At 49.4% G+C, this 22,862-nt stretch overlaps 1 long non-coding RNA gene across 2 annotated transcripts in view; it reads left to right on the top strand.

Moving 5' to 3' along the window:
* Positions 1-22,862, top strand: part of LOC144812985 (uncharacterized) — a 156,368-nt gene that overhangs the window by 87,949 nt on the left and 45,557 nt on the right. The window lies entirely within an intron of this gene.

The following is a 22,862-nucleotide window of genomic DNA, read 5'->3' on the forward strand; positions in this document are numbered from 1 at the left end:
AATAGAAGGTGCAATTTGACATTCTTGAACCGATATTGAGGCACGCAGCACGCACTGGTCTACTGCCTTAAGGGGTGCATGACCCGTTCACAGTGCCTAGAACAGCATATGAGGCATGCTGCATGCACAATGCACACATATAGTGCCTCGTCGAGTACAGGAACCGGGCACAGCCCCTAGGAGTGTATGAGGCAGCTCCACGCAGACGTCTACTGCTTTAAGGGATGCAGGGCCCAGCGCTTAGAGGAGTGCATGAGGCACGCTGTACGGACACCTCTGCTGTCTTGTGGGGTGCAGTGCCCGGGTGCAGCACCTAGCGGAGTATGTGAGGCACGCTGCACACACACGTCTGCTGCCTTGATGGATGCTGGGCCGAGGGGACAGCGCCTAGAGGCACGCTGTAAGGACATGTCTGCTGCCTTGTGGGGTGCAGTGCCCGGACACAGTGCCTAGGAGTGTATGAGGCGCGCTGTGCGTACACGTCTACTGCATTGCCGGATGCAGCCTAAGAACAACTAGGGTCGGCTCTTAATCAGCAAGGCTGAGCCACAATTCTATAACAACAAAGAGAATTGCCTATACTGATGTTAGGTTAGCGAAGAATTTGCCACCGGAGCAAAGAAAATTTATCAAAGCTGGGATGTGCTTATGAATAGCCTTTTATTCAAATATCTTAGTCAAAAAACATGGGTATATTTGTATCAATCATATACAGTTTGAACAAAAGCAACATATTATCAATACAATAAAGAAATTGGGGACAAAAAAACTCAATAGAATGTTAAAATTCAACATAGAAGCAGACACTGAACATGAGACGGCCTACGCGTTTCAAATCCCCAGGGTTTTGACAGGGATTTTCGTCAGGGCCAAAAGATTCACTATGGAGAATATCCGAAGAGAGGAAGAGCCTTGATAATGTCTGTAAGCGTTGCGTGTTCAAGTAGAAATGGAGTGGGGAGCCAGATGGTCTTGCCACAGTGCGTCCTTGGACAGGGACGGTGGTTTAATGGAAAAGTCCAACACACTTGTTTTATGAAACAGCCTCGAATTCGGGCTCCGCAGTTGTCAATGGCCGTCTCATGTTCAGTGTCTGCTTCTTTCACATTTGTGTTGTCCTGTAGTGTGAATAGAGTGACACATTACGGGCTTACAAAAAATTGATGTATATAGTGGTGTTGATTTGACATTTAACTCTGTTGATTTATTTTTTGAGTTACACCTGTAAATATAATTGTGTATATATAATTATATAGACTGTAGCAGGCCTAATACACCACACGACTATTTATTCCTATCTAGTCGTGGGTGTATTTGTTTTTCGTACTTGTTTTGTGTATGACTGATAAGGTATGATTGTGATATGACTGGATTTAGAATGTATGTTGAATTTTAACATTCTATTGAGTTTTTTTGTCCCCAATTTCTTTATTGTATTGATAATATGTTGCTTTTGTTCAAACTGTATATGATTGATACAAATATACCCATGTTTTTTGACTAAGATATTTGAATAAAAGGCTATTCATAAGCACATCCCAGCTTTGATAAATTTTCTTTGCTCCGGTGGCAAATTCTTCGCTAACCTAACATCAGTATAGGCAATTCTCTTTGTTGCCGGATGCAGGGCAGGGTGCCAAAGCGTGCACTGCTTTAGGGACGTAAACTGGATTTGTTTCATAAATAGGTGTCTACAGTTGGCAGTTCTGCCAGTTCACATATTTCATCCTCACTGTGGACAGTTCACATATTTCACTCTCAACTGTGCACATCACACGCATTTCGCCCTCCAAACTGTAAGCCTTGTTCATATTTTGCTGTGCTGCAGTAACAATTGGGGAAAAGTGCATTCAAACTTCGCCCTCTTTCCTCACACTTCAAGCATTTCCGCACCCGGGCGCATAAACAGAGGGACAAGTCTTTGTTTAAAAATTGCAGGACTGGAGAAGAAGTTAGGGGAAAAGTGAGATAAAATTGTGTTCAAATATTCTGCTTCTTATCGCACTCAACTCTCTATTCATGGATTCCTCCTTTAACTACATTAAGGAAGAGCAGGGGCGGCTGGTGACATTTGAAAGTGGTAGGGCGTAAAATGATTGGCATACTGCGCCGTGAGCCCGAACCACCATAAAAGAAAATTTTGAAAAAAGAGAAGAAAAATGGTGCACTTTCAAGCAAATTTGAGAAAGCAGGAAGGTCAATAAAGCAATTGCCAGCAGTCAGCAGACAGTCACTAACTCACTACACGCACCAGCACTAGGTCTAGTGTGACTGTGTGCGCCGGTGACATGGGCTGTGCTGCGCCTGGGACGTCACCACATACTCAGCCATGGCCAATCGCTACTGCATGGCTTCACTGAAGTCACACAGTGATTGGCCATAAATCTGTAATGACAGGTACACAGGTATTACTGCACAGTAGAAAAGTTGAGGTGGTCACAGTGACGACGTGACGAAGCCAGCCAGCAGTCAGACTCAGCAGACAGTCACTGAACTCACTACACGCACCAGCACAAGGTCTAGCGTGAATGTGTGCGCCGGTGACATGGCTGCACTGCGCCTGGGGGGCCACAGTTAGTATTCGCCCTGATTGCCCATTTAGACCCAGGGCTGCCGCGGCCCTGGTGGCATGAAGCAGCACCCTGGGGTCCCTTGTAAAGGTGGAAGCCTGTGCTCTGCGCATGCTCGGGCTGGTTATAGCCCTGTGCCACTCAAACACTCTGCCGCAGCCCAGCCGGTGTCGCCCCACCCCCAGGCTTCAGCAGCGTGACGCGTGAGGTGAGGAAGGAGTCGAGGACGGAAGGTCAAGGTAAGGAGCATTGGCAAATACAATTGCATTTTGCCTGCTTAGCGTGCGTGCATCCATGTGGCTTAGTGGGGCTGGACCGCCAGGTTCGAGTTGGGTGTTTAGGGGAGGTTGTGCTGTTACAAATATTTTTGGGGATATATAGTATAGGATTTTTTTTACTTAATTTCTGCACACTGAACGGCCGAGCAGACTTGCAAAGATTTACTCCAGGTATAACATAGACATGCCCTAAAATGTGTCACGGGAATTTGTTTTAATTTTATTTACATTTTGAGATGGCTGCCATTGACCTGGGTAAGAATGCCTGTTTCCAAGCGCCTAGAGGCATTTCCATTTGTGATGTGCACTCTGTATATATTATTGGAACCAATGTACAGGAAGTATGCTTTTCTCAGTGTCGAGGGAGGCTTGGAAAAAGGAAAGGCCCCCTTTGGTTCAAATCCGGTTGAATTCTGGGATGAGTTAAGTTCCCAGGGGGTAGAAGCAGACTTCTTTGACCATTGGGAGGGAGGGCGAGGGGGGGAGAGAAAAGTAGACCAAAATATTTGAGTGTGAAAAAGGCCGCTTTATTAGGAAACAGGTGCACATTACAATATGTATAACCCTGGCAAAGCCTTACAAATCTAGACCTCACTAAATAAATAAATAACTTCAAACCCCGCCACCACCCCTCCCCTAAAATTCTTTGGCCCCTCCCCCACCCAACAATACAGCATTAAAACATTACAATAACATTATAAACATAACATCATCAATAAAGCATTACATCATCAATTAAATCATTACGTCATCACTTAACACATTACGTCATCAACAACCCCAATCACATAATGAAAACCAGGCCCTCGATAACCAAAACCCTGCCTGACCCTTCACCCCTGTCAAGACCCCCCAAAACCTGAACGGTCAAGCAATGACCAACTTCCCCTTTACCTGTCAATCAATGAATCAGACCAATACTCACCAAAAAGTTTACAATAAACAGCACCGAAACAACAAAAGCCCCGCCACCCAGAAAGGTAGGGGGGGGAAGGAAAAGTACACCACCCCCCTTTCTGCCCCCCCAACTAGGAAAATAGAAGCAGAAACTAACAAAATTCAACGCTGCATCGTCAGTGATCGTGCCAAAACTTCACGCAACTCCAACAAATCCATGTCCATCCCTACTCTGGAAAGGTGAACACCATCGTCCCTGAAAAATTCCACTGTCTCAAAGCGTATCTCTCTATGAGAAATCCTGCTGAAACCAAGCAAACAGCAACATCTAGAAACCTCAGAATTTACCTTTTTCCTGGCTCTGTCTACAGCTCTGGGATTTACCGCTCCTCTCCAAATCCTACGCGGAACTAGTTCAGTCCAGGAAACATGGCAACCAGCCCAAAACTCTGTAATGAGACTCAAATCTTTCTTGATAGCTCGCAACAATACAACACCCTTAGTGGTACAGAGATCGTTCTCCCCCAAATGAATCACCAGAATGTCAGTACATAGCCCGCCCACCATACTGTTGTTGAGACATGGAATTAACTCTCTCCAGAGCATACCACCTTTTCCCTTCTAAACCATGTTGAACATGTGAGCATTAAAACCCAAAAGCTCTCCGAAGTAACTCTGCGCCGCCTGGACTCGGGCCCATTTCACGAAGGAATGCCCAACTATCCAGACTGTCACCACTGGAGAACGGGGCCCAGCTACAGATCCTATAAAAGAAAACATAGTTAAAGCTTATGGAAAGGAAGATGACGCATGCGCCTCCTCCGCCTGACCTCTCACGTAACGCTGAAAGCAGTTCGAAGACCAACGCCCCAACCTCATGATATCCCTTTGCGTCCATCCTCTATTAAAAGCTTCAGTTGCAGCACCAATCCGAAAAGAATGCGTACCATATAAATTCCCATCCAGACCCAAGTGTTGTATCGCCTTGCGCAAAACCATGCGAAATTGGTATGCTGTAACAGGAGTGTTATTAATATGCTGGAAAACAAGAGCATCATCACCACCCCCTGATAAAGAACGCCAGCGCCGGGCCAACAGCAAAGGGCAAGTGATCTTAGGAGAGCGCGCTTCCAACCACACTCCTTTCCCCAACTTCTTCTGATCAGTTTTGGAACTAGCTAACCAAACATGCACCCCCTCATCAGAACAAAACACATCACGCCAAAAAATTCCACACTTACATTTTGAGCCCAACAACTCCGAAACCCTAAAAGCTCCAAAAAACAGAACAAGCAAGACTCAAAGTCATCTGAACAAACCGAAGGCAAAATAGCTATCAACTGAGCCAGCATCTGCCAAGATAAAGGGGCCCTTAATCTACTAGAATGACCTTGTTCTCTAGCCCAGCCCTCAAGCATTCTCCTGCCAATCTCACCCGCCGAAGGAGAATAACCCCAAACCAACTTACCCATGAAAGCTATCCCTGCCAATTTTCCTGTAATAGTTACTCTAGTCAGACCTTTATCCATGAGATCTAAAATGAATTTCACCACATCCTCAGAACGACGCCAAACCTCCTCACGCCTGCAAGCGCCGGACTCCAGAAACTCCCTCCAAGCCAGAGAATAAGCTGAACGCGTAGACACAGATAAAGAACCTACCACCAGTTGTAAGACCCGACGTTGCCTACGTGCCACAGATGAATCGGCATCGGGGTTGGTGATCTGTCTGCCTCCCTGGCCAGTCCACGGAATCTCCCCCACTGTGAACGAGACAAAGCATCCGCAATGTCATTGTCCACACCAGGAATGTGCAAAGCACGAAAGTGAATGTCGTGTTTCAAACAGCCCAGCACGAAGACTCTCATGAGCTTCAAGACCTGTTCATCCCTGGCGGACTGTCGATTAACAATCTCCACCACAGCCATGTTGTCCACACAAAAAAGCACCTTCTTGTGTGCCAAGACCTCCCCCCACAGAGTCAAAGCCACCAGTAAAGGGAAAAGCTCCAAAAAGGTTATGCTGAGACCACCATTCAACTACTCATCCGGCCATCGTACTGCACACCATCTCCCATTCCAATACAAACCAAATCCTTCACTGCCTGCTGCATCAGAAAACATTTGCACATCCCACTGGAAGTCAACATCCCGAACCAAAGGTACACCATTAAAAGAAGAGAGAAAAAATTTCCACATTCTCAAATCTTCCTTGACACCAGCAGACAAGCGAACACGGTGGTGAGGCAAATGCTGACCTGCAAGGGCCCTGCCCAATCTGCGACAAAAAGTCCTCCCTGCTCTCACCACCCTACTCGCAAAATTGAGGTGACCTAGCAACACCTGAATATCTCTCACCATCACTTTCCGGTTTGACAACATGGTTTCCAGCAACTCCAGCATCTTCACTTTTTTATCCTCTGGCAAGCGAGCCCGCATTGCCACAGAATCAATTTCAATTCCCAAAAAGGACAAAACAGTGGCAGGACCCACAGTTTTCTCGGGAGCTAAAGGAACTTCCAGATCCTCCATAAGCCCTTGGAAAGTGTCCAGAGCAGACTGGCACTCCGTGGAGCCCGGGGACCCGACAAAGAAAAAATCATCTAGGTAGTGCGTTACCAGTGAGTGACCAGACTGATGAGTAAAGTACCATTGTAGAAAAGTGCTGAAACACTCAAAAAGAGCACATGAAATGGAGCAACCCATCGGCAATGCCTTGTCCACATACCATTTTCCTGAAAATTGTATGCCCAGTAGACTCCAGTCATCTGGATGGACAGGCAGCAGCCGGAAAGCAGACTTAATATCACACTTAGCCATCTCAGCAGCTGCGCCCGCGGTCACAACAAGTGACATGGCCACGTCAACTGAGGAATAAGAGACCCAAGTAGAAGCTGGATCAATAAAATCGTTTACAGACGACCCTTCCGGCCATGACAAGTGCTGAATAAGCCTGAATTGTCCCGGATCTTTTTTAGGGACCACTCCAATAGGTGATATTATCAAATTATGGATCGGCCAATCATGAAAAGGGCCAGGCATCCTTCCTTCATGCACTTCTTTATTCAATTTTTCTTGCACCACTGCGCCATGCTCAGACGCTGATTTCAAATTAGCAGACCATCTCCTTTGTCTGGAACCCAGGTAACCCAAATGAAATCCAAATTCAAAACCTCCCAACAATTTCTGTTTCACAGCTTCATCATCATAATCCTGAAGTGCAAGACACAACTTTTCCAACTTAACCGGCGTATGAGCCCTTGGGCCCAACACCCTGATTACCTCTAGATCCCCTACCCCCTGAAAACTGCTGGGACGTTCCCGAACCACCTGCACCTGACTGTTTCCCCTGTTGACCTCCTGCTGGCTTGTTATCCCAGCATCTAGCCAAGGGGTGCCGCTTCCCACAACCGGTGCATTCATGTCTAAACTTACAATACTCTCTACTACAGGACCCTTTGTTAAATTCCCAGCATGTGCCAACTCCAGACTGTGTGTTGGAGCTACTCCCCACCCCTCCCCGGGTGGGCTTGCCCTGAAAGGGCCGGTAAATTAAGGGGAGACCACTGGCTGTAAAAATCGTCTTACCCCCCGATGCAGATCCCATTGTATGCTGCCATAAATCAGTGTCCAGCTCCCCCCACTTGGCCTCCGGATCCCAAGCCATCCTGGCCCTGAACTCCTCATCATATTGGGACCAAGCAAACCCCCCCCAGTAAGCTGCGCCTTACGTATAACATCCATGTATTTAAAAAGAGACACGCTGCGCTCTGGAAATTTTTCACAATAAACACTCGCATAAATAAGGAATGCAGCCGTCCAATTCTCAATGGTTAACGGAACTCTAGGTCGTTTTGCAAGCTCAAACTCTTCTTCTTTCGACCCTTCTTTGGACCGGACTTCCCGGTGTAGCAGCTTAAGAATTTCAACATATTCTCCCTTCCAAATTCTCTCTTTTGTAACCAACATTAAATGGGCACCCAAAGGCTTCGTGACCCCCATATATGGCAATTTTTTAATTTTCAATTCCTTGCTAGCCAATGGCTCTTTTACCCCACTTGAAGCCTCAGTGCTAGTACTACTCTCCACTTTACCTGTAATCTCTAAAACATCGTCAGTGCCCACAGTAGTGTCTTTAACGTAACGTCCCTTCAGCAACCGCCCTTCACCAACCCCAACAGCCCCTTCCCCCTCTGTGCCCACAGACACCATAGTAGGTTTGGACTGTGTAGCTAACTGCTCACCTGGTAACAAAGAGACCACTCTCGCAGGCTCTGCCCGTGGTGCCGATACCAATGTATCCTGTCTTCGAGGCGCCCTGACTGACGGGCCGTGTTCTCTTCTCTCCTTTACTTGTCTTTGCACCGCCTGAGCCTGAAAAACACTACTAGACACATGAGAGGGCTCCCCCCCCTCTATGTCCCGTAACTCTCCTTCTTCGGGACTATCTTCATCATAATCCAGGACCACTGAATCAAGTTCAGCAGGAAACACCACACTACGGGTCTTACCTAACCTGGCATCAGCAATATTACATTTTAATTGTTGTGAAGAACCTCCAGGAGGGGGAGCAGACTGTACACGCCTGTAACTCCCCTTGCGCTGACTCTGTGGCTCCACAGCCGACGGTAAGGTGGACCACCTAGACCTGCTATTCGTTGGGGCCAGCGGGGTCACGCCGGACCCTCGTGTGCTGACCGCGGCGGGTTCCCTCGGTGGAACAGAGAGGGCCGCGCTAGACATTCTCCTCACTTCACCTCGGCGAAATTGGACTGGACCACGCCCTGCCAAGTCTGGACCGCCGCACCTATCCCTGTCCTGAAAAGAAAAAATTTGGACTGGTGTGCTAGAATCCCTAAATACAACACCTGACGCAGACCCTATACCCTGCAAATTAGAACCAACAACCATCCCTTGAAACCTATCCAAAGAACGCCCTCTAATACTACTCCTCAAAGGCACCTCCCTGACTGGAGAGTCGCCTATCACCTCTTCATCCTCACTCCAATCCAGATTATCAACCGCCACCACTGAAGAAGAAACCCGAAGAGGAGCCCCTGCACCCCAAACTTGAACCTCACCATCCTTCTGTAAACCACGCTGCGCCAAACCTGCAGCACCAAAATGCTCCCACCCAGGAGAACCAAACATCACAGAGGGTCCTCCTGCACCCCCCGACCAATATGGAACAGCATCCATAGGCCCCTGTACAGGCCAACCACTTACCTGCCTCAAACCCCTGTCATGCTGGGACGTTGTGCCAGGTAAACCAACACCCCCTACACTCCTTACAACAGGTTGCGAACCCCTGCAGAATTACCCACCACTGCCCCTCCAAGCCCCAAACTCCCTGCACCAGCCACATGACCTGCAACATTGACATCACAAGAAAAAGCTCCATGACCCACCTGTGACACACCCCTACCCCCCCTCTGAAAACGGTCATCCATATCCAAAAAACCAACAGACCCAGCAGCCCCAGGCCGAGAAACCTCCAAATCCAAAGCAACGCCAGAAACTGAACCCCCTTCCCCCATTTGAGCCCACTCCCCCTCTCCCCTGGAACCCCCCCCACCGACAATGCAGCACCCACAGAAGAACCAGGCGTAGAAAACAGCAAAGGACTCCCCACATTACCCTCCATCTCATTAACAACCATACCTGCATTAGCACCAGATAAGACCTGACCCACCTGATGTTCCAAACCCCCAAAGCCCTCTAGACCACCTGAGGAAAACCTGCATGTAGTATTCCTTTCCACAATAGGCATCCTTGGCACAAAATGCCTTGAAGGGGTTAATAATGCCCCATCCTCTCTGCCAACTAAACCTTGTGTCTCCGCTACAACATGGCCTGGAGGGGATAATATCTGCCCCACCGGCTCTTTCATAGGCTGCCATGACCCCCGAGATTCGACAAACTGAAGGGAGCCTCTCCTCGCACCACGCACTGCCTGCCCCTTCACAGGCTCCGATTTTCTCTCTCCAACCGGGTCAGAGGCGGAGCGCTTCGCACTCGCTCTCCGTCCCCCCCTCTTGCCGGCCACCTTCACAGCAGCTGGTGCTGCCGAGCTGAGGCCCTGCATCAGAAGAGCCCCGCCCGCCTGCATAACAGACGCGCTCGACAAAATGCCTCCCGCCTCACTCAGAAGCCCAGCAGGAGCACCAGACACCGCCGGAGCTCCCCCCACCCCAACCGCCACTCGCGCTTGAACAGAAGGGGCCGGTCGCGCCTCACTCGCACACCCAACAGTAGCGCCAGACACCGCCGGAGCTCCCCCCGCCCCAACCGCTACTTGCGCTTGAACAGGAGGGGCCGGTTTCCTCGTACGCGACCGGCCCCTCTCACTTACCTGCCCGGAGCGTCTCTTCTTCGGAGAGGAGCACGCCATAACCGCGGCAGAAACACCAGAGGAGGTCTGGCGCTGAGGGCGCGCCGGCCCCCCTCCCACCAACAGATCCATGCGACCTGCCTCGGACAGAAGCCTCATCGCTTCTAATACTCGATAATCCTCCATTTAGTCGATGAAAAGGGGGAAAATAACACTAAAGGGGGCTACCTACAACTCTAAAATAAACACCACAAAAAACGCTAACTATCCTCCTAGCCACCAGGTCACCAAACCTAAAATGGTGGCTAGGGGGCGGGAACACATGAGTTTATAATTGGGCTGGCTAAAACCTACTAGACCAGCCCAATTCTAGAAACTTCTACATTTAGATTAACCCCTCGCAGCCCTCCCAAGATGCCCGGGGGAGGAGACCTCCCTTCGGTCAGCTCCCTCCCCCAAGCCCCCCATGTAGGTGGAGCTGTGTTTATCTGTCAGCTATCTTCGTGGCTATCTTATCGCGATGGCCCACTGGGAGATGCGGGGTGGCTTCCAAATTGGTGAATAGTTTCCTTGAATCCTATTCTTTGAACCGCTTCGCTCAGAGTTCACGCCCACTGGTGTGCCACCCAGAGCGTTTGTCTCAGGGGCCCGGGCAAACTCCAGAGTGAATGCCGAAGTGCAGTTCGTGAGTGTGTGTGAGAACTAGTGCAGCAGGAGCAATGGCACCAGGGACCAAGTGCTAGAGGGGCTCACTCCAATAACAGTAACCATTTTACTGCAGGGAATACAGATTCCTCCGTCACACACCCTCCCGCATTTTTATTTCCCCCTAATGTCCACAGTCCGCACAATGGTGGAAATGGTATACCTACTGTTTTGCCCGATGTCATCATTCTGGAATAATAAAATCGTGTCTTACACTACAAAGAAGGGGAGGCTCGCGTGCTGTCGGGGAAGTATAGTTACAGCGTGTGGAGGTGGTGGTGGGTGTGGTGGTGGATGTGGTGGTGGTGGACATGGTGGTTGTGGATGTGGTGGATGCGGTGGTGGTGGATGCGGTGGTGGTGGATGTGGTGGTGGTGGACGTGGTGGTGGTGGTGGACGTGGTGGTGGTGGACATGGTGGTGGTGGATGTTGTGGTGGACGTGGTGGTGCAGGTAGATGTGGTGGTGGTGGTGGACATGGTGGTGGTGGATGTAGTGGTGGATGTGGTGGTGGACTTGGTGGTGGACTTGGTGGGGGTAGTGGATGTGGTGGTGGTGGAGGTAGACGTGGTGGTGGATGTGATAGTGGCCTCATGGTGGCCGTGGTGGTGGCCATGGTGGTGGACATGGCGGTGGTGGTGGTGCACATGGTGGTGGTGGATGTGGTGGTGGATGTGGTGGACATGGTGGTGGTGGGTGTGGTGGTGGAGGTGGGTGTGGTGGTGGTGGTGGATGTGGTGGTGATGGTCATGGTGGTGGTGGACGTAGTGGTGGTGGATGTAGTGGTGGTGAAAGTAGTGGTGGTGAACGTGGTGGTGGTGGTGGACGTGGTGGGGGTGGAGGTGGTGGTGGTGGATGTGGTGGTGGTTGATGTGGTGGTGGATGTGGTGGATGTGGTGGTGGAGGTGGTGGTGGTGGATGTGGTGGTGGTGGTGGACGTGGTGGTGGTGGACGTGGTGGTGGTGAATGTGGTGGTGGTGGAGGACGTGGTAGTGGTAGACATGGTGGTGGTAGATGTAATGGTGGTGGATGTAGTGGTGGTGTACGTGGTGGTGCAGGTGATGGTTGTGGTGTTGGTGGTGGACAAGGTGGTGGTGGTCATGGTGGTGGTGGATGTGGTGGTGGTGGACATGGTGGTGGTGGTGGACATGGTGGTGGTGGTGGAAATGGTGGTGGTGGTGGACATGGTGGCGGTGGTGGACATGGTGGTGGACGTGGTGGTGGTGGACGTGGTAGTGGTGGACGTGGTAGTGGTGGACATGGTGGTGGTGGTGGACGTGGTGGTGGTGGACATGGTGGTGGTGAATGTGGTGGTGGTGGAGGACGTGGTAGTGGTAGACATGGTGGTGGTAGATGTAATGGTGGTGGATGTAGTGGTGGTGTACGTGGTGGTGCAGGTGATGGTTGTGGGCATAGTGGTGGAGGTTGTGGTGGGTGTGGTGGTGGATGTGGTGGTGTTGGTGATGGACATGGTGGTGGTGGATCTTGTGTTGGTGGACGTGGTGGTAGTGGTGGACGTGGTGGTGGATGTGGTGGTGGTGGATGTAGTGGTAGATGGTGGTGGACTTGGTGGTGGACTTGGTGGTGGTAGTGGATGTGGTGGTGGGGGAGGTAGACGTGGTGGTGGACGTGGTAGTGGCCTCATGGTGGACGTGGTGGTGGTGGTGGTGGACATGGCAGTGGTGGTGGTGGACATGGTGGTGGTGGACATGATGGTGGATGTGGTGGACATGGTGGTGGTGGATGTAGTGGTGGTGGTTGTGGTGGTGGACGTGGTGGTGGCCGTGGTGGTGGTGGTGGACGTGGTGGCTGTGGTGGTGGATGTGATGGTGGTGGACGTGGTGGTGGTGGATGTGGTGGATGGGGTGGTGGATGTGGTGGTGGAGGTGGTAGTGGTGGATGTGGTGGTGTTGGTGATGGACATGGTGGTGAAGGATGTGGTGGTGGTGGACGCAGTGGTGGTGGACATGGTGGTGGTGGTGGAATTGATGGACATGGTAGTGGTGGATGTGGTGGTGTTGGTGATGGACATGGTGGTGGTGGTCATGGTGGTGGTGGATGTGGTGGTGGTGGATGTTGTGGTGGTGGTGGATGTGGTGGTGGTGGTGGATGTGATGGTGGTGGTGGATGTGGTGGTGGTGGAGGACGTGGTAGTGGTAGACATGGTGGTGGTAGATGTAATGGTGGTGGATGTAGTGGTGGTGTACGTGGTGGTGCAGGTGATGGTTGTGGTGTTGGTGGTGGACAAGGTGGTGGTGGTCATGGTGGTGGTGGATGTGGTGGTGGTGGACATGGTGGTGGTGGTGGACATGGTGGTGGTGGTGGAAATGGTGGTGGTGGTGGACATGGTGGCGGTGGTGGACATGGTGGTGGACGTGGTGGTGGTGGACGTGGTAGTGGTGGACGTGGTAGTGGTGGACATGGTGGTGGTGGTGGACGTGGTGGTGGTGGACATGGTGGTGGTGAATGTGGTGGTGGTGGAGGACGTGGTAGTGGTAGACATGGTGGTGGTAGATGTAATGGTGGTGGATGTAGTGGTGGTGTACGTGGTGGTGCAGGTGATGGTTGTGGGCATAGTGGTGGAGGTTGTGGTGGGTGTGGTGGTGGATGTGGTGGTGTTGGTGATGGACATGGTGGTGGTGGATCTTGTGTTGGTGGACGTGGTGGTAGTGGTGGACGTGGTGGTGGATGTGGTGGTGGTGGATGTAGTGGTAGATGGTGGTGGACTTGGTGGTGGACTTGGTGGTGGTAGTGGATGTGGTGGTGGGGGAGGTAGACGTGGTGGTGGACGTGGTAGTGGCCTCATGGTGGACGTGGTGGTGGTGGTGGTGGACATGGCAGTGGTGGTGGTGGACATGGTGGTGGTGGACATGATGGTGGATGTGGTGGACATGGTGGTGGTGGATGTAGTGGTGGTGGTTGTGGTGGTGGACGTGGTGGTGGCCGTGGTGGTGGTGGTGGACGTGGTGGCTGTGGTGGTGGATGTGATGGTGGTGGACGTGGTGGTGGTGGATGTGGTGGATGGGGTGGTGGATGTGGTGGTGGAGGTGGTAGTGGTGGATGTGGTGGTGTTGGTGATGGACATGGTGGTGAAGGATGTGGTGGTGGTGGACGCAGTGGTGGTGGACATGGTGGTGGTGGTGGAATTGATGGACATGGTAGTGGTGGATGTGGTGGTGTTGGTGATGGACATGGTGGTGGTGGTCATGGTGGTGGTGGATGTGGTGGTGGTGGATGTTGTGGTGGTGGTGGATGTGGTGGTGGATGTGATGGTGGTGGTGGATGTGGTGGTGGTGGACGTGGTAGTGGTGGACTTAGTGGTAGTGGACGTGGTGGTGGTGGACGTGGTGGTAGACGTGGTGGTGAACGCGGTGTTGGTGAACATGGTGGTTGTGGACATTGTGGTGATGGACGTGGTGGAGGACGTGATGGTGGTGGACATGGTGGTGGTGGACATGGTGGTGGTGGATGTGGTGGTGGTGGAGGTGAGTGTGGTGGTGGATGTGGTGGTGGTGGTGGACATGGTGGTGGTGGATGTGGTGGTGGTGGTGGATGTGGTGGTGGTGGACGTGGTGGTGGTGGTGGTGGACGTGGTGGTTGTGGACATGGTGGTGATGGACGTGGTGGAGGACGTGGTGGTGGTGGACATGGTGGTGGTGGACGTGGTGGTGGTGGATGTGGTGGTGGTGGAGGTGAGTGTGGTGGTGGATGTGGTGGTGGTGGTGGATGTGGTGGTGGTGGATGTGGTGGTGGTGGTGGTGGTGGTGGATGTGGTGGTTGTGGACATGGTGGTGATGGTGAGCGCTTACTCATGGTGGTGGATTTGGTGGTTGTGGACGTGGTGATGGTGGACGTGGTGATTGTGGACATGGTTGTGACGGTGTGCGCTTACTCGCAGCTTCGATTTCCGTGCAGCGGGCACACAGCCGAGGTGATTTGTGCGCAAGGAAGGAAATGAGTGAACTTGGGCAATAATTGGGGTTCAGTGGGCCCTCGGGTCAAGTCGCCAGTGCACCTGCTGCGCCAAATGGAAGCTAGGCCCCAACACTGGAAGAAAGCTGCAAGGAGCCTTCTTCCACGAAGATCACAAGTACAAACGGAGGTGAACTAGACTCCTATGCATAGCTGAGAGGCAGCGACTCGGATTGCAAATATTCCCCTACTTTGAGAAGCGAGATCCCCAGAGACCAGCCCTAGGTGTGCCACAGAGCCCGTGCCAGAGTGACTGCGCACACATCGCCTGCTCGCGGGTCACGGGGTACTGTTCTGCCCTTTAAATGGAGTGTATTAGAAGTTAATAGTTCATTACATTTTAAGAGCCTCTTAGTGTTCCGTTCGGTGACTGGCGCATTCCAGCGCCTTAATGAGTAGAGAGCCTGTCTCAGTGCACACGAGGGCCGGAGACACGGGCAGAAATGGATAGAGTGGGAAGAAAGAGCGATCAGGGGTGGGCAAAAGAAAGGAAGAAAAGGAAAGCAGGGAGGAAAAGTGGTAAGTGACGTGAAAAAAGAAGAAATGGCGCAAAAGAGAAGATAAAAGGGGGTGTGTTAGGAACAAAGGACAGAAGAGGAAAAACAAACAAGCATGGAAAGGTAACAAACAGGAGGTGAAATAAAAAAACAGCGCAATAAAGAGCGAGGGGCGGGAGGAGATACAGAAGTTAAGAAAACGGGGACGGACGCACGTAGAAAACAGAAGAAAAGGTGGGGGTAGGGAGAGAAGGGGGTTAAGAAAGGGACAGAAAGCGAAAGAAGGGAGAGGATGGTGAGAGGAAGAGAGAGAGACGCTACGGGAAGAAAGTCAGAGAGCAAAGATACAGAGGGAAGAGAACCGGGGAAAGCAGGGTGGTACAAGTAGCAGAGAGGGAGTAAAACGGAACAAGCTCTCGGCATTGTGTGGCGGGGGCGGGGGAGTGGATTCCTTGTCTTTAAGAGCTTGCAGGAGGAGCGGCTCCTTTACAAGCTCTCGGCATTGCATGGCGGGGGCGGGGAAGCGGATTCCTTTGAAGTCTGATGCCGAGGCTCACAGGCTGCCAAACGGTGTGCGATGTGCACACGCCCAGCTCACATGCACTGTAGGCAATCCGCCTTTGGGTGCATTTTTAAGAGCCCTTACTTTAATCTCGCCAAGCATCCGTAATGGGATGGCTTAGGCGAGACCTAAATAGTACAGCCACTACAGAAAGAAGGGCTGTTTAATTATTGGGAGATCTCGAGAGGGTGGGTTTTTGTGCCTTTAAAACGGCTACAAATGAACACAGTGATCTAAAACACATGGGTGCTGCCGCACAGCACTTCAGCCTTCTATTCTAACCCTGCACATCGTTAGTCAATGTAGTTGTAGCTTTATGATCTAATACACTGAAAAAACAATCATGCAACAGACAAGAGGTGTGTGGCGATGCCATATGCAAGGAGCAAAATACATTTTAGTTGGACAATAATTCAAAGTTAACTGTCAAGAGCCTAATGTTCCGCCTGTGAGACAAAAAAAGTTTTTCCATCTAGCATTATTGTCACTAACTTGATAAAATGTACTACTGATACAAGGGTGGATATTTTCTGTTGACATTCATTGCATTCGGAAGAGCAATAACAGACTTCTAGAAAAGATTAACTTAAAGGTGAGCACAAATGGTTTTATGAGAACCAACTTAAGGTCACAAGAAAAAGACAATCCCTTGCTTTCTAGAAACAAGAGCAATGTGGCTGTGATCCCTCAAACTACTTTATTTGCTCCCTGTGAGATGCACTAAAAAGTTTAATGGCACAACCCATATCAAAAGCCTATGGTTTTCTAAATTGAGGAAAACAAAACACACAAAAAATTCAATCTAAACAATTACAGTCTGATCTTGCTACAGCAACAACCTCCACGTGTCAGCCGAATTATTAAAATAATCAAGTAAAAGAAATGTAGAGCCTTAAACTTTATATGCATATCGCCTGCTAGTTCTGCACTACAAACTATCTTCAATAAAGACAGTGCAGCAGCAAAATCAAGTTTGCACTCGGAGCAGTAGAATCCGATCAAATCCTTCCCCTAGAGGAGTGCGCCTGAAATGTTGATCAATAAACACGTGCTGGACTTCAGTTGTCAAAAACTCGAATTTAGCTGTCAAAAACTCAACTTCAGTTGTCAAAAACTCAACTTCAGTTGTCAAAAACTCGACTTCAGCTATCAAAAACGTCACTTTCTGTGTAATAGTGAAGTCGGAGTACCAACAAAGAGCTTATGGGTACATCTTCATAGAGGGTATAGACCACATGCAGCGAGTACTCGGGTCTCAGTGCAGTGGTTTGGTGAGTTCAGGCTTGAATGATGTTTGAAGTATGGTGCAGATCCACAGGCATGCGAGCGAAGCAAAGCATAGCCCGCCGACATCCCAGGCCGCTAGATGGTCACATGGTCGTTTGCAGGCTTCATTGTGCAGCAGGCGAGCTGGGCTCGTCCTGCCCAGACCCTGTAGGAAATGGTGTGTTCTTGTCAGCAGCCAGGCCTAGAGCGCGCCCCCTACAGGTGGCCGTGGGGGCGGAGGGAAGAGGGGGGCAGTGGAGACTGGGGTGGCGACAGGGAGATGCATGGGCACGTGGGGAGCATACCTGCCAAGTGGCCCCACGTCACGTGCAACCCTTTGAGCCACTGCTGGCTTCGTAGAATACCCCACTTTGCACACACTTAGTGCTTACAGTGACACTACAAGTCCCAGAATGCAATGCTGTGAGGTTTGTGAGAAGCAAGACCATCGAGGGAGGCATGAGGATGGCAGAGTTAGGACCTGTGACTGGAGATTAGCAGTGAGTAGGACACATGGGAGATTTAAGACTTCGGTGTGGAGGGGGGGTGAGGAAGAAAAGGGATTGACATGGGGTTAGGGAGGGAGACATGCATGGAGGGAAGGACACCAAAAAAAGCCAGAGGGCAAGGGAGAAGAAGAAGGTGAAATGGAAAGGAAGGGAGGAGTGCACGTTGTGTAGGTAGTTGGGAGTCAATTAAGGGTTGTGAATGTAAACACCTTGGGGCGAAGGCGGAAGATGAAGACTCGAGGGAATCAATGAAAGGCAGATAAGGGCAGCAGGCAGGGGCCCAAGACAGGCAGGCAGGCTGCGAGGGGGCGTGGGAGTGACCTGAAACATGAAGGGCACATAGTGGCACTGCAAAAAGTGTCCGGCCACTACGGTGAAAGGGGCCGGAGTCTACACACCAGAACCCTGTAGTGGCACTAAGTAAATATTACCCGTCACTCATTATAACAAGCGGCTCTGTCCCGAAAGTACACAAGCTGGATCCCGGTGACTGACGAGCAGGGAGGGGGAGGAGGGAGTTGTGAGAGCGGAGAGCGAGGGTGGAAGAAAAAAGCGCGGCGCCGTCCCCAAAGTAAACAAGCTGGAGCCCGGTGACTGACGAGCAGGGAGGGGGAAGAGGGCGGGTGTGAGAGCGGAGAGCGAAGGTGGCGAACAATGAGACCATTAACAGCGCGGCGCTCATGAAAGGGCGGCGGTGCCGTGCTGATTATGTATGCGCATGTGTGTGTGTGATGCTCAACCTCATAAAAAGTAGTCCCTAAAATAATATATAAACACTCTCAGTGTAGGGAAACTGTAGTTGGTCGGTGCTGCTTCCTCCCAAAATGGAAGTGACGTATGGGATTGCCAGCGAACAGTAGGCGAGATAACAATAGCAATGCTACAGTTAACCAATGGCAAGCGGCAGGAGAAATTACCCTCAATATTGTATTTACTATAGGTCTCGCAGCGCAAGCGCTGTCTACGCGACACCTAAAAACTAATTACACTGAGTTTCAGCCAATATACAGATTACTAAAGTCTCGCTGAGACAGCGCATGCATGCGCTGCCAAGGCGAGACCTAAAAAGTATGTATAATTTTTTTCATAAAAACCAAGGAAAGCAGAGAAGTTGAACACTATGTCGATGTCATTACCTTTATAGGGCACATGCGTTTGTTCTGTTATTAGAATCAAATAGGTAATTCTGAAGGTGAGAAGAAGTGTATGGGAACAGGCCGAAGGGTATTTTTCATGAACATCAAGACTAATGTAGATTCTAGTTACTTATGAATTTAATGTGTTTTTGTTTTTGGCGGTCCAATTCATAGTTACTACCATTGCATTCCGTTGCATTAATGAATCCAAATACTGCACCTGAGCTTAAAGTTTAGTAACTCTAGGCCAATGCAGCACGCATGTACAAATGTTAGCTGTTGCTGTTTTTTTTTATCTCATAAATTATGTCACAGGTTCGTGGGAATTAACAAGCCCAAAGAGCAATGCAGAAGCCAAGATAATAAAATGGCGTGATATTCTACAATGCCTTCACTGAGAAGATCACTGAGACTGAGACTGAGCACCAGATGCTGTGACTCCGCGTGAGCTCCTTTTCATACACTGATGGAATGATACCAAATGTCTCACAAAAGTGTTAGGCCGAGGAGTTCACCTGCACCCCCACTTGGCGAGCATGTATATATCAGCTGAGGGTGTTAACATGGTATCAACTTACTCTGGGCTTTAAGTGGGACAAAAAAACTGGGGGGGTCTCCCAAAGGGGCGTGGCCAATGTAATTAAGGGTATGGCTTAAAAACACATATGCTAAAAAACTGTGCATAGCATAGTGTGAAGCCGGACTGGTATTTTGCTGTTTCTGTCATCATATTATATGATAAAACAAGTAACATCATACCTAAAACAAGTCAGGACTATTGGCTTTTTCAATGGTTGTTAGTTGCATAAAATAAATAGACAGCAAATATGGCTTGTATATTATATTGAAAAAGCTTCCACTTGAAGCCCTGGTGACACCACGACAATGTTGCTGCTCCTGAGTTTAAAAAAGAGAAGGGAGTCCAGAGGGAAAAGGACTCTCTTTAAAGGATTCCCCTTCCCCTACAATGCTCACCTGGCATGAATCATGCCGTAACTTCTTCACTTGTGAGAAGAGTGAGCATGTGCACATGATGTGCCTGCTGTCATTGCAGTCCGGAAAAAAGCAGACTCGCAGTGCCAGGGCACAAAACAGAGCCAGATGGAGACCCGTTTCAAGCCCCCCCTTTAAAAAACTGCTGGTGCTCAGCACCGGTGAGATCCGGCCCACTTAAAGCCTTGAACTTAGCAAGTGTGCACACATGGAGCCATGTTTACCGGCACACAGAAGGGTGAACATAGCTTTTGAAGCTCTACAAAACGGCTTCCAGGCAGGCATGCTCACTGCAGGCTTGTTTTCCAGATTTATAAAGTAAGGCCTGCTAGATTTACTGAAAGTCAGGCTGTGTTTTATTTTTTTATTTTTTTTTATTTTTTATTTGATTTGTAAAGCGCTACAGCTACCCAAAAAGGGTTTCCTGGCGCTGGTAGACAGATTGAGTGCGGGAAAGGAAGGGAGGGAGAGTTAGCCAGGCCAGGTCTACTGGTTAAACAGCCAGGTTTTCAGGGATCTACGGAAAGTGACGAGATTGGTTTCAGTGCGCATTTTTAGGGGAAGGGAATTCCATAACTTAGGACCTAGGTAGGAAAAAGATCTGCCTCCCATTCTGGAAAGCCGGACTTTTGGCACACTAAAAAGGCCCTGGGAAAAAGATCTAAGATGCCGAGTGGGAAGATAGGCATGAACCAGGGATTTTAGGTATCTTGGGGCAGAACCAAATTTGATCTTGTGCATAAAGCAAAGAGACTTAAATTTTACTCTGCTCTCAATTTTAAGCCAGTGCAAAATTTTTAGGTGTTCCGACATGTGTTCTCTTCTGTGGCACTTGCGCAACAGACGGGCCGCAGCATATTGTACACGCTGCAGTCGTTTCATTACAGCTTGGGTTGCCCCTAGGTAAAGGACATTCCCGTAGTCAAGCCTTGAGGTGATTAAGGCATTGACTACAGATTTCTTGGTGTCTTCCGGGAGCATCCATATTATCTTACGGAGCCATCTCAGGATTATAAAACACATGGCAGTGAGTTTCCCGACTTGAGACTGCATCGTAAGTCCTTTGTTGATAGTTATACCTAGGTTACGGACTTGGTCACATGGGATGGGAAGAGGGCCCATGATAGATGGCCAGTGGGAGGCATTCCATAGATCAGGGCTGGGACCAAAGATTAGAACCTCTGTTTTTTCTCCGTTAAGTTTCAACAGATTGGTCCGCATCCAGGTTGCGATTTTGGCAAGGCCAGATTTCAGGGGCGAAGGTGAGTCCTTGTCTGTACTAGACAGTGAGAAGATTGTTTGAGAATCTGCAGCGCTGTGTTGCACAGATGGGAAAATTGTACAAACATTGAAAGGTTGGATAACCACATTGCCAAATAATTTGGTAACACGCTTTTGTCAACGTTTGGCACAAAAATACCTTTTGTACATGAAAACTCACTGCACTGTATTTACTAACAATTGACTTTGTCAAGCACCAATTAGTGTCCCACTATCGTTCCCCAAAAAACATAGTACATTTGGACTTCCTGAATCTTTTATTTTATTTTATTGCAGCATTTGCACAGGGCTTAATACCACTATCACGTTCTTAAGGTATGTGCTGGGCTTTTATGTTTTGCTGTGCCAGCTCTGTAATCTGCCCATGTTACCTACAAAATACCTTGATGCCTCCCGGCCTAGCTGAGTTGCAGATTAAAAAACTGGCTTTAGGGGGTGCGGCTTAGGACCCTGAGGGAATTGCCGCCGCTTTTAGGAGCTCCATGAGAGCGTAGCGCGACGGTCCCCTCCAGGCTTTCAACGCGGCTGCCGAAATCACCAAACCACCGCCATTTTAACTTAATTTGCCGCTCCTCGTGTGCTTTGCTGCATATCTCTCCTGATGTGATCGCCCTGAATATTCTCTCAGTTTATTCACAACATGGAATCAGCTCTCCTTCTGCACTATTGAGTTTCTCTGGGCAATTTTTCACATTTTGGAAGTATTTTGGCTGCTCTTTTTTCTCCTCAACATTTTCTCAGTGTTTAAGGTCGCCATTTATTTTTATTTGCCTGCTAGATGTTTTCTTTTAAACTAACATATTGGAACATAACCAAGTACTCTGCTTTGACCTTTTCCGTGCCTTTGGACATTATGCTTACTGTGCTTTATCCACAATGCGTTTCTGGTTGGATTTTTTCATTTTTTCTCAGGAAAAAATAGCAGATTCCCAGACGCCATTTTGGATCTATGGATCATACTTTCCAGTTCTTCCCTCCAAACACATTTTTGTGAATATGGCTCGTTCTAATCACAATTCCTCACAGCAAATGAATGCAGCTTCCTCGTCATTAGAGGATACTAATCCCGTTAGTGTGCTACAAGAAAATTTGGAGGAAACTCTCAGTGACTCTGTTGGAATAAAAGGCATCTCTTCTACTATCTCTCGCTCGAGCAGTAAACCCAACTCCAAAATTCCCTCCACATCGGGAAAACGAGTAAAGACAAATCCTCCTTCTCCTACCAATTCTGCTGCGTCTATATCCACGGAACTTTTACTTGAGGAAATACATTCACTCAAACCATATATGGCTGAAACAAACATCCATCTTCAAAGGAGTTGCGGATCTTGAAAGAAGAGTGACTTCAGTGCAGGTAGTCTCTGACCACTTTCCAGGTATACATAAAGAAGAACAATTCCTCAGGCAACAGGTTGAGTGAAAATTACAAAAACTGCAACAGGCACAATAACCTACGTATTTATGGTCTGGCGGAAGGTCTTGAAGGGTCGAATCCTATATCCTTCTTTCAATCTTTCTTGCCAACTCTTCTGGGTCTTCCAAACTCCCCTCCATTGAATATTCAGCGAGCTCATCGTTTGGGTCAATTATCTTGCTCATCTAGGGCCAGATGTAGGTGGGAGATTTTGGCCATTTACCGGCCGGTAAATGGCCATGGAGATGTAGGGGGATAAAAAACATGCATTTTCGGTAATTTTACCGAATCGGTAATTTTACTGATTCGGTAAAATTACAGAATCGGTAAAATTACCGAATCTGTATATTTTACTGAATCGGTAAATATATACCGGTCGGTAAAATTACCGAAAATGCATTTTTGGTACGTAGGTGCCAAGTTTAACATTGACACAGGGCTTTGAAAATCGGTA

Source organism: Lissotriton helveticus, chromosome 1_1 (genome assembly GCF_964261635.1).
Source record: "Lissotriton helveticus chromosome 1_1, aLisHel1.1, whole genome shotgun sequence".
Taxonomy (NCBI): domain Eukaryota; kingdom Metazoa; phylum Chordata; class Amphibia; order Caudata; family Salamandridae; genus Lissotriton; species Lissotriton helveticus.